At 55.8% G+C, this 7,500-nt stretch overlaps 1 non-coding gene across 1 annotated transcript in view; it reads left to right on the forward strand.

Moving 5' to 3' along the window:
* The first annotated feature begins 7,258 nt into the window (after nt 1-7,258).
* Nucleotides 7,259-7,500, forward strand: part of LOC131669218 (small subunit ribosomal RNA) — a 1,915-nt gene continuing 1,673 nt past the window's right edge. Inside the window, exon 1 of the ribosomal RNA XR_009302353.1 lies at nt 7,259-7,500. This exon is cut by the window's right edge and continues 1,673 nt beyond it. This is a non-coding gene — a ribosomal RNA (small subunit ribosomal RNA).

The raw sequence follows: 7,500 nt of genomic DNA on the forward strand, positions 1-7,500 counted from the left end.
CCAAGGAAAACAATGCGCGTGGACTTGTGCTGCGTTTGCGTGGCCAGGGCAGGCAATGCGCGTGGACTTGTGCTGCGTTTGCGTGGCCAGGGCAGTCAATGCGCGTGGACTTGTGCTGCGTTTGGCTGGCCGGGAAAGCAATGCGCGTGCACTAGTGCTTCCTTTTTCCTGGCCAACGAGAGCAATGCGCTTGAACATGTGCTGCGTTTGCGAGGCCAAGGAAGGCAATGCGCGTGGACTTGTGCTGCGTTTGGCTGGCCGGGAGAGCAATGCGCGTGCACTAGTGCTTCCTTTTTCCTGGCCAACGAAAGCAATGCGCGTGCACTTGTGCTTCCTTTTTCCTGGCCAACGAAAGCAATGCGCGTGAACATGTGCTGCGTTTGCGAGGCCAAGGAAGGCAATGCGCGTGGACTTGTGCTGCGTTTGGCTGGCCGGGAGAGCAATGCGCGTGCACTAGTGCTTCCTTTTTCCTGGCCAACGAGAGCAATGCGCGTGCACTTGTGCTTCCTTTTTCCTGGCCAACGAAAGCAATGCGCGTGAACATGTGCTGCGTTTGCGAGGCCAAGGAAGGCAATGCGCGTGGACTTGTGCTGCGTTTGGCTGGCCGGGAAGGCAATGCGCGTGCACTAGTGCTTCCTTTTTCCTGGCCAACGAGAGCAATGCGCTTGAACATGTGCTGCGTTTGCGAGGCCAAGGAAGGCAATGCGCGTGGACTTGTGCTGCGTTTGGCTGGCCGGGAAAGCAATGCGCGTGCACTAGTGCTTCCTTTTTCCTGGCCAACGAAAGCAATGCGCGTGCACTTGTGCTTCCTTTTGCCTGGCCAACGAGAGCAATGCGCGTGCACTTGTGCTTCCTTTTTCCTGGCCAACGAAAGCAATGCGCGTGAACATGTGCTGCGTTTGCGAGGCCAAGGAAGGCAATGCGCGTGGACTTGTGCTGCGTTTGGCTGGCCGGGAGAGCAATGCGCGTGCACTAGTGCTTCCTTTTTCCTGGCCAACGAAAGCAATGCGCGTGCACTTGTGCTTCCTTTTTCCTGGCCAACGAAAGCAATGCGCGTGAACATGTGCTGCGTTTGCGAGGCCAAGGAAGGCAATGCGCGTGGACTTGTGCTGCGTTTGGCTGGCCGGGAGAGCAATGCGCGTGCACTAGTGCTTCCTTTTTCCTGGCCAACGAAAGCAATGCGCGTGCACTTGTGCTTCCTTTTTCCTGGCCAACGAAAGCAATGCGCGTGAACATGTGCTGCGTTTGCGAGGCCAAGGAAGGCAATGCGCGTGGACTTGTGCTGCGTTTGGCTGGCCGGGAGAGCAATGCGCGTGCACTAGTGCTTCCTTTTTCCTGGCCAACGAGAGCAATGCGCTTGAACATGTGCTGCGTTTGCGAGGCCAAGGAAGGCAATGCGCGTGGACTTGTGCTGCGTTTGGCTGGCCGGGAAGGCAATGCGCGTGCACTAGTGCTTCCTTTTTCCTGGCCAACGAGAGCAATGCGCTTGAACATGTGCTGCGTTTGCGAGGCCAAGGAAGGCAATGCGCGTGGACTTGTGCTGCGTTTGGCTGGCCGGGAAAGCAATGCGCGTGCACTAGTGCTTCCTTTTTCCTGGCCAACGAAAGCAATGCGCGTGCACTTGTGCTTCCTTTTGCCTGGCCAACGAGAGCAATGCGCGTGCACTTGTGCTTCCTTTTTCCTGGCCAACGAAAGCAATGCGCGTGAACATGTGCTGCGTTTGCGAGGCCAAGGAAGGCAATGCGCGTGGACTTGTGCTGCGTTTGGCTGGCCGGGAAGGCAATGCGCGTGCACTAGTGCTTCCTTTTTCCTGGCCAACGAAAGCAATGCGCGTGCACTTGTGCTTCCTTTTTCCTGGCCAACGAAAGCAATGCGCGTGAACATGTGCTGCGTTTGCGAGGCCAAGGAAGGCAATGCGCGTGGACTTGTGCTGCGTTTGGCTGGCCGGGAGAGCAATGCGCGTGCACTAGTGCTTCCTTTTTCCTGGCCAACGAGAGCAATGCGCTTGAACATGTGCTGCGTTTGCGAGGCCAAGGAAGGCAATGCGCGTGGACTTGTGCTGCGTTTGGCTGGCCGGGAAGGCAATGCGCGTGCACTAGTGCTTCCTTTTTCCTGGCCAACGAGAGCAATGCGCTTGAACATGTGCTGCGTTTGCGAGGCCAAGGAAGGCAATGCGCGTGGACTTGTGCTGCGTTTCGCTGGCCGGGAAGGCAATGCGCGTGCACTAGTGCTTCCTTTTTCCTGGCCAACGAAAGCAATGCGCGTGCACTTGTGCTTCCTTTTTCCTGGCCAACGAGAGCAATGCGCTTGAACATGTGCTGCGTTTGCGAGGCCAAGGAAGGCAATGCGCGTGGACTTGTGCTGCGTTTGGCTGGCCGGGAAAGCAATGCGCGTGCACTAGTGCTTCCTTTTTCCTGGCCAACGAAAGCAATGCGCGTGCACTTGTGCTTCCTTTTGCCTGGCCAACGAGAGCAATGCGCGTGCACTTGTGCTTCCTTTTTCCTGGCCAACGAAAGCAATGCGCGTGAACATGTGCTGCGTTTGCGAGGCCAAGGAAGGCAATGCGCGTGGACTTGTGCTGCGTTTGGCTGGCCGGGAGAGCAATGCGCGTGCACTAGTGCTTCCTTTTTCCTGGCCAACGAAAGCAATGCGCGTGCACTTGTGCTTCCTTTTTCCTGGCCAACGAAAGCAATGCGCGTGAACATGTGCTGCGTTTGCGAGGCCAAGGAAGGCAATGCGCGTGGACTTGTGCTGCGTTTGCGAGGCCAAGGAAGGCAATGCGCGTGGACTTGTGCTGAGTTTGGCTGGCCAAGGAAAGCAATGCGCGTGGACTTGTGCTTCCTTTTTCCTGGCCAACGAAAGCAATGCGCGTGAACATGTGCTGCGTATGCGTGGCCAAGGAGAGCGATGCGCGTGAACATGTACGTTTCGGTGGGGATGCGCGTGAACTCGATGACGGCTCTCTCGACCTGGTCAATAGGCGGCGAACGTCGACTCCGAGTTTTTCTTCTTAAAGCTCTGGCAATAGAGCACGTCTTCCGATTGGTGATAGGCGCGAATGTATTAACGGTATTTCGACTGTCGTCCTTATATATTATCGTCGAACTACTGTCCGGCAGACAAACTTCTCATTTGAACGCGCAAAAATCAGTGGAAACGGCGACCGTACGCCGACAACGTGGCGCTACGGCGAACACCGGCGCACAGCTGGGTTCGCCGCTCCGGACTGAGCTCCGTCGACGCAGCGTCCGGCGCTCGTTTAGCACGAACTGTGGAAATATCAAAGCGTTAGTGACCCTCCATAAAGCGGACTCGATTGCCTATAACAGATGGAAAATAGTTGGTGGTAATGCTCATTATGTGAGAAGTAGGCTAATGCCACGAGCTCGCACCGCTGCTGTGGGTACACTCGCTCGGGAGCAGGCCGATATCTAGTCGGCTGGAACGAGCAAACAGGATTGTTAGAAGGGATGGAGGGGGGACTCCTTGACCACAACAGCAAATGCAATGCGCCTGCACTTAACACTCTTCTGTTCATGAGGGGCAATGCGCGTGAATTCCGTACAACTGGCAAGTCCCTGGCCTGAAACGTCGTGCGCGGCGAGTCACTTGTAAATCCATCAAGTGCCTGGCCTGAAACGTCGTGTGCGGCGAGTCACTTGTAAATCCAGCAAGTCCCTGTCCTGAAACGTCGAGCGCGGCGAGTCACTTGTCAATACAGCAAGTCCCTGGCCTGAAACGTCGTGCGCGGCGAGTCACTTGTGAATACAGCAAGTCCCTGGCCTGAAACGTCGTGCGCGGCGAGTCACTTGTGAATACAGCAAGTCCCTGGCCTGAAACGTCGTGCGCGGCGAGTCACTTGTAAATCCAGCAAGTCCCTGGCCTGAAACGTCGTGCGCGGCGAGTCACTTGTAAATCCAGCAAGTCCCTGGCCTGAAACGTCGTGCGCGGCGAGTCACTTGTAAATCCAGCAAGTCCCTGTCCTGAAACGTCGTGCGCGGCGAGTCACTTGTGAATACAGCAAGTCCCTGGCCTGAAACGTCGTGCGCGGCGAGTCACTTGTCAATACAGCAAGTCCCTGGCCTGAAACGTCGTGCGCGGCGAGTCACTTGTGAATACAGCAAGTCCCAGGCCTGAAACGTCGTGCGCGGCGAGTCACTTGTGAATCCAGCAAGTCCCTGGCCTGAAACGTCGTGCGCGGCGAGTCACTTGTCAATACAGCAAGTCCCTGTCCTGAAACGTCGTGTGCGGCGAGTCACTTGTAAATCCAGCAAGTCCCTGTCCTGAAACGTCGTGCGCGGCGAGTCACTTGTCAATACAGCAAGTCCCTGGCCTGAAACGTCGTGCGCGGCGAGTCACTTGTGAATACAGCAAGTCCCTGGCCTGAAACGTCGTGCGCGGCGAGTCACTTGTGAATACAGCAAGTCCCTGGCCTGAAACGTCGTGCGCGGCGAGTCACTTGTAAATCCAGCAAGTCCCTGGCCTGAAACGTCGTGCGCGGCGAGTCACTTGTAAATCCAGCAAGTCCCTGGCCTGAAACGTCGTGTGCGGCGAGTCACTTGTAAATCCAGCAAGTCCCTGTCCTGAAACGTCGTGCGCGGCGAGTCACTTGTGAATACAGCAAGTCCCTGGCCTGAAACGTCGTGCGCGGCGAGTCACTTGTCAATACAGCAAGTCCCTGGCCTGAAACGTCGTGCGCGGCGAGTCACTTGTGAATACAGCAAGTCCCAGGCCTGAAACGTCGTGCGCGGCGAGTCACTTGTAAATCCAGCAAGTCCCTGTCCTGAAACGTCGTGCGCGGCCAGTCACTTGTCAATACAGCAAGTCCCTGGCCTGAAACGTCGTGCGCGGCGAGTCACTTGTGAATACAGCAAGTCCCAGGCCTGAAACGTCGTGCGCGGCGAGTCACTTGTGAATACAGCAAGTCCCAGGCCTGAAACGTCGTGCGCGGCGAGTCACTTGTGAATACAGCAAGTCCCTGGCCTGAAACGTCGTGCGCGGCGAGTCACTTGTGAATCCAGCAAGTCCCTGGCCTGAAACGTCGTGCGCGGCGAGTCACTTGTAAATCCATCAAGTGCCTGGCCTGAAACGTCGTGCGCGGCGAGTCACTTGTCAATACAGCAAGTCCCTGGCCTGAAACGTCGTGCGCGGCGAGTCACTTGTCAATACAGCAAGTCCCTGGCCTGAAACGTCGTGCGCGGCGAGTCACTTGTCAATACAGCAAGTCCCTGGCCTGAAACGTCGTGCGCGGCGAGTCACTTGTCAATACAGCAAGTCCCTGGCCTGAAACGTCGTGCGCGGCGAGTCACTTGTAAATCCAGCAAGTCCCTGGCCTGAAACGTCGTGCGCGGCGAGTCACTTGTAAATCCAGCAAGTCCCTGGCCTGAAACGTCGTGTGCGGCGAGTCACTTGTAAATCCAGCAAGTCCCTGTCCTGAAACGTCGTGCGCGGCGAGTCACTTGTGAATACAGCAAGTCCCTGGCCTGAAACGTCGTGCGCGGCGAGTCACTTGTCAATACAGCAAGTCCCTGGCCTGAAACGTCGTGCGCGGCGAGTCACTTGTGAATACAGCAAGTCCCAGGCCTGAAACGTCGTGCGCGGCGAGTCACTTGTGAATACAGCAAGTCCCTGGCCTGAAACGTCGTGCGCGGCGAGTCACTTGTGAATACAGCAAGTCCCTGGCCTGAAACGTCGTGCGCGGCGAGTCACTTGTAAATCCAGCAAGTCCCTGTCCTGAAACGTCGTGCGCGGCCAGTCACTTGTCAATACAGCAAGTCCCTGGCCTGAAACGTCGTGCGCGGCGAGTCACTTGTGAATACAGCAAGTCCCAGGCCTGAAACGTCGTGCGCGGCGAGTCACTTGTGAATACAGCAAGTCCCAGGCCTGAAACGTCGTGCGCGGCGAGTCACTTGTGAATACACCAAGTCCCTGGCATGAAACGTCGTGCGCGGCGAGTCACTTGTGAATCCAGCAAGTCCCTGGCCTGAAACGTCGTGCGCGGCGAGTCACTTGTAAATCCATCAAGTGCCTGGCCTGAAACGTCGTGCGCGGCGAGTCACTTGTCAATACAGCAAGTCCCTGGCCTGAAACGTCGTGCGCGGCGAGTCACTTGTCAATACAGCAAGTCCCTGGCCTGAAACGTCGTGCGCGGCGAGTCACTTGTCAATACAGCAAGTCCCTGGCCTGAAACGTCGTGCGCGGCGAGTCACTTGTGAATACAGCAAGTCCCAGGCCTGAAACGTCGTGCGCGGCGAGTCACTTGTCAATACAGCAAGTCCCTGGCCTGAAACGTCGTGCGCGGCGAGTCACTTGTGAATACAGCAAGTCCCTGGCCTGAAACGTCGTGCGCGGCGAGTCACTTGTAAATCCAGCAAGTCCCTGGCCTGAAACGTCGTGCGCGGCGAGTCACTTGTGAATACAGCAAGTGCCTGGCCTGAAACGTCGTGCGCGGCGAGTCACTTGTCAATACAGCAAGTCCCTGGCCTGAAACGTCGTGCCCGGCGATTTCCTCGTCAATGATGTTCGAAGAAGCTTCGGAGGATCCGCCCTTTCGATGAGGTTTTTGCCCATATAAAACAATGCTCAAGACCATTCGGCGCCGATGCCTCGGCGGCCCTTTCGGTATATGTAAGAGAGGTGCTCGAGTCGATGTAATCGTCTTGGGTATGCTCTCCATCGTTGTCATCCACTGCATTACCGCGGGTCGGTGTCTCTGACCGAATGGCCCTTATGCGGTAGGCGCCGTAGGCGTTACGAGTTCGTCGATTCTTCATTGAATCGTCGATAAATACCGAGCATCGACTCACTCGATTCCGAGCGAGAATAAACTTTTGCACGTCATTTCCACGCGAATGGCGATGAAATGTCGCTGACCACGACGACTTGGCATTTTTGTCTAACGTCGGGTAGCATTTTACTCAATTAACACGAGAGTCTGTTGAATTTGAACGATAATATCCATGGTGTGTCTCCGTCTGGTATAATACGGGCAGCGGAGATCGCCGTGACTCGTCGTGGGCATGTTGCAGCTATGAATTAGTTGTGACTGCTCGACGACGAGCAATTGTATAGCGAATAATTGCCCTCAAAGTTACGTTATATCGTACTTTGCTGTGCTCTCGACGACTTTGGTCGCATTGCGAAGCGTGTCGTCGATCCTTTTCAAGGATCGGCGTTCGACACGGTCGCGTGCTGGAGTCGCTCGTAACACAGATGCGAGCTCTCTTGCGCGCAACTCGTTTGCGTTGTCCAACGAAGCTCCCTGGTTGATCCTGCCAGTAGTCATATGCTTGTCTCAAAGATTAAGCCATGCATGTCTCAGTGCATGCCAAATTAAGGTGAAACCGCGAATGGCTCATTAAATCAGTTATGGTTCCTTAGATCGTACCCACATTTACTTGGTTAACTGTGGTAATTCTAGAGCTAATACATGCAAACCAGAGTTCCGACCAGAGATGGAAGGAACGCTTTTATTAGATCAAAACCAATCGGTGGCGGGCT

This window comes from Phymastichus coffea, unplaced genomic scaffold (assembly GCF_024137745.1).
Source record: "Phymastichus coffea isolate CEN01 unplaced genomic scaffold, Cenicafe_Pcof_1.1 PCOF00089, whole genome shotgun sequence".
Lineage (NCBI taxonomy): Eukaryota > Metazoa > Arthropoda > Insecta > Hymenoptera > Eulophidae > Phymastichus > Phymastichus coffea.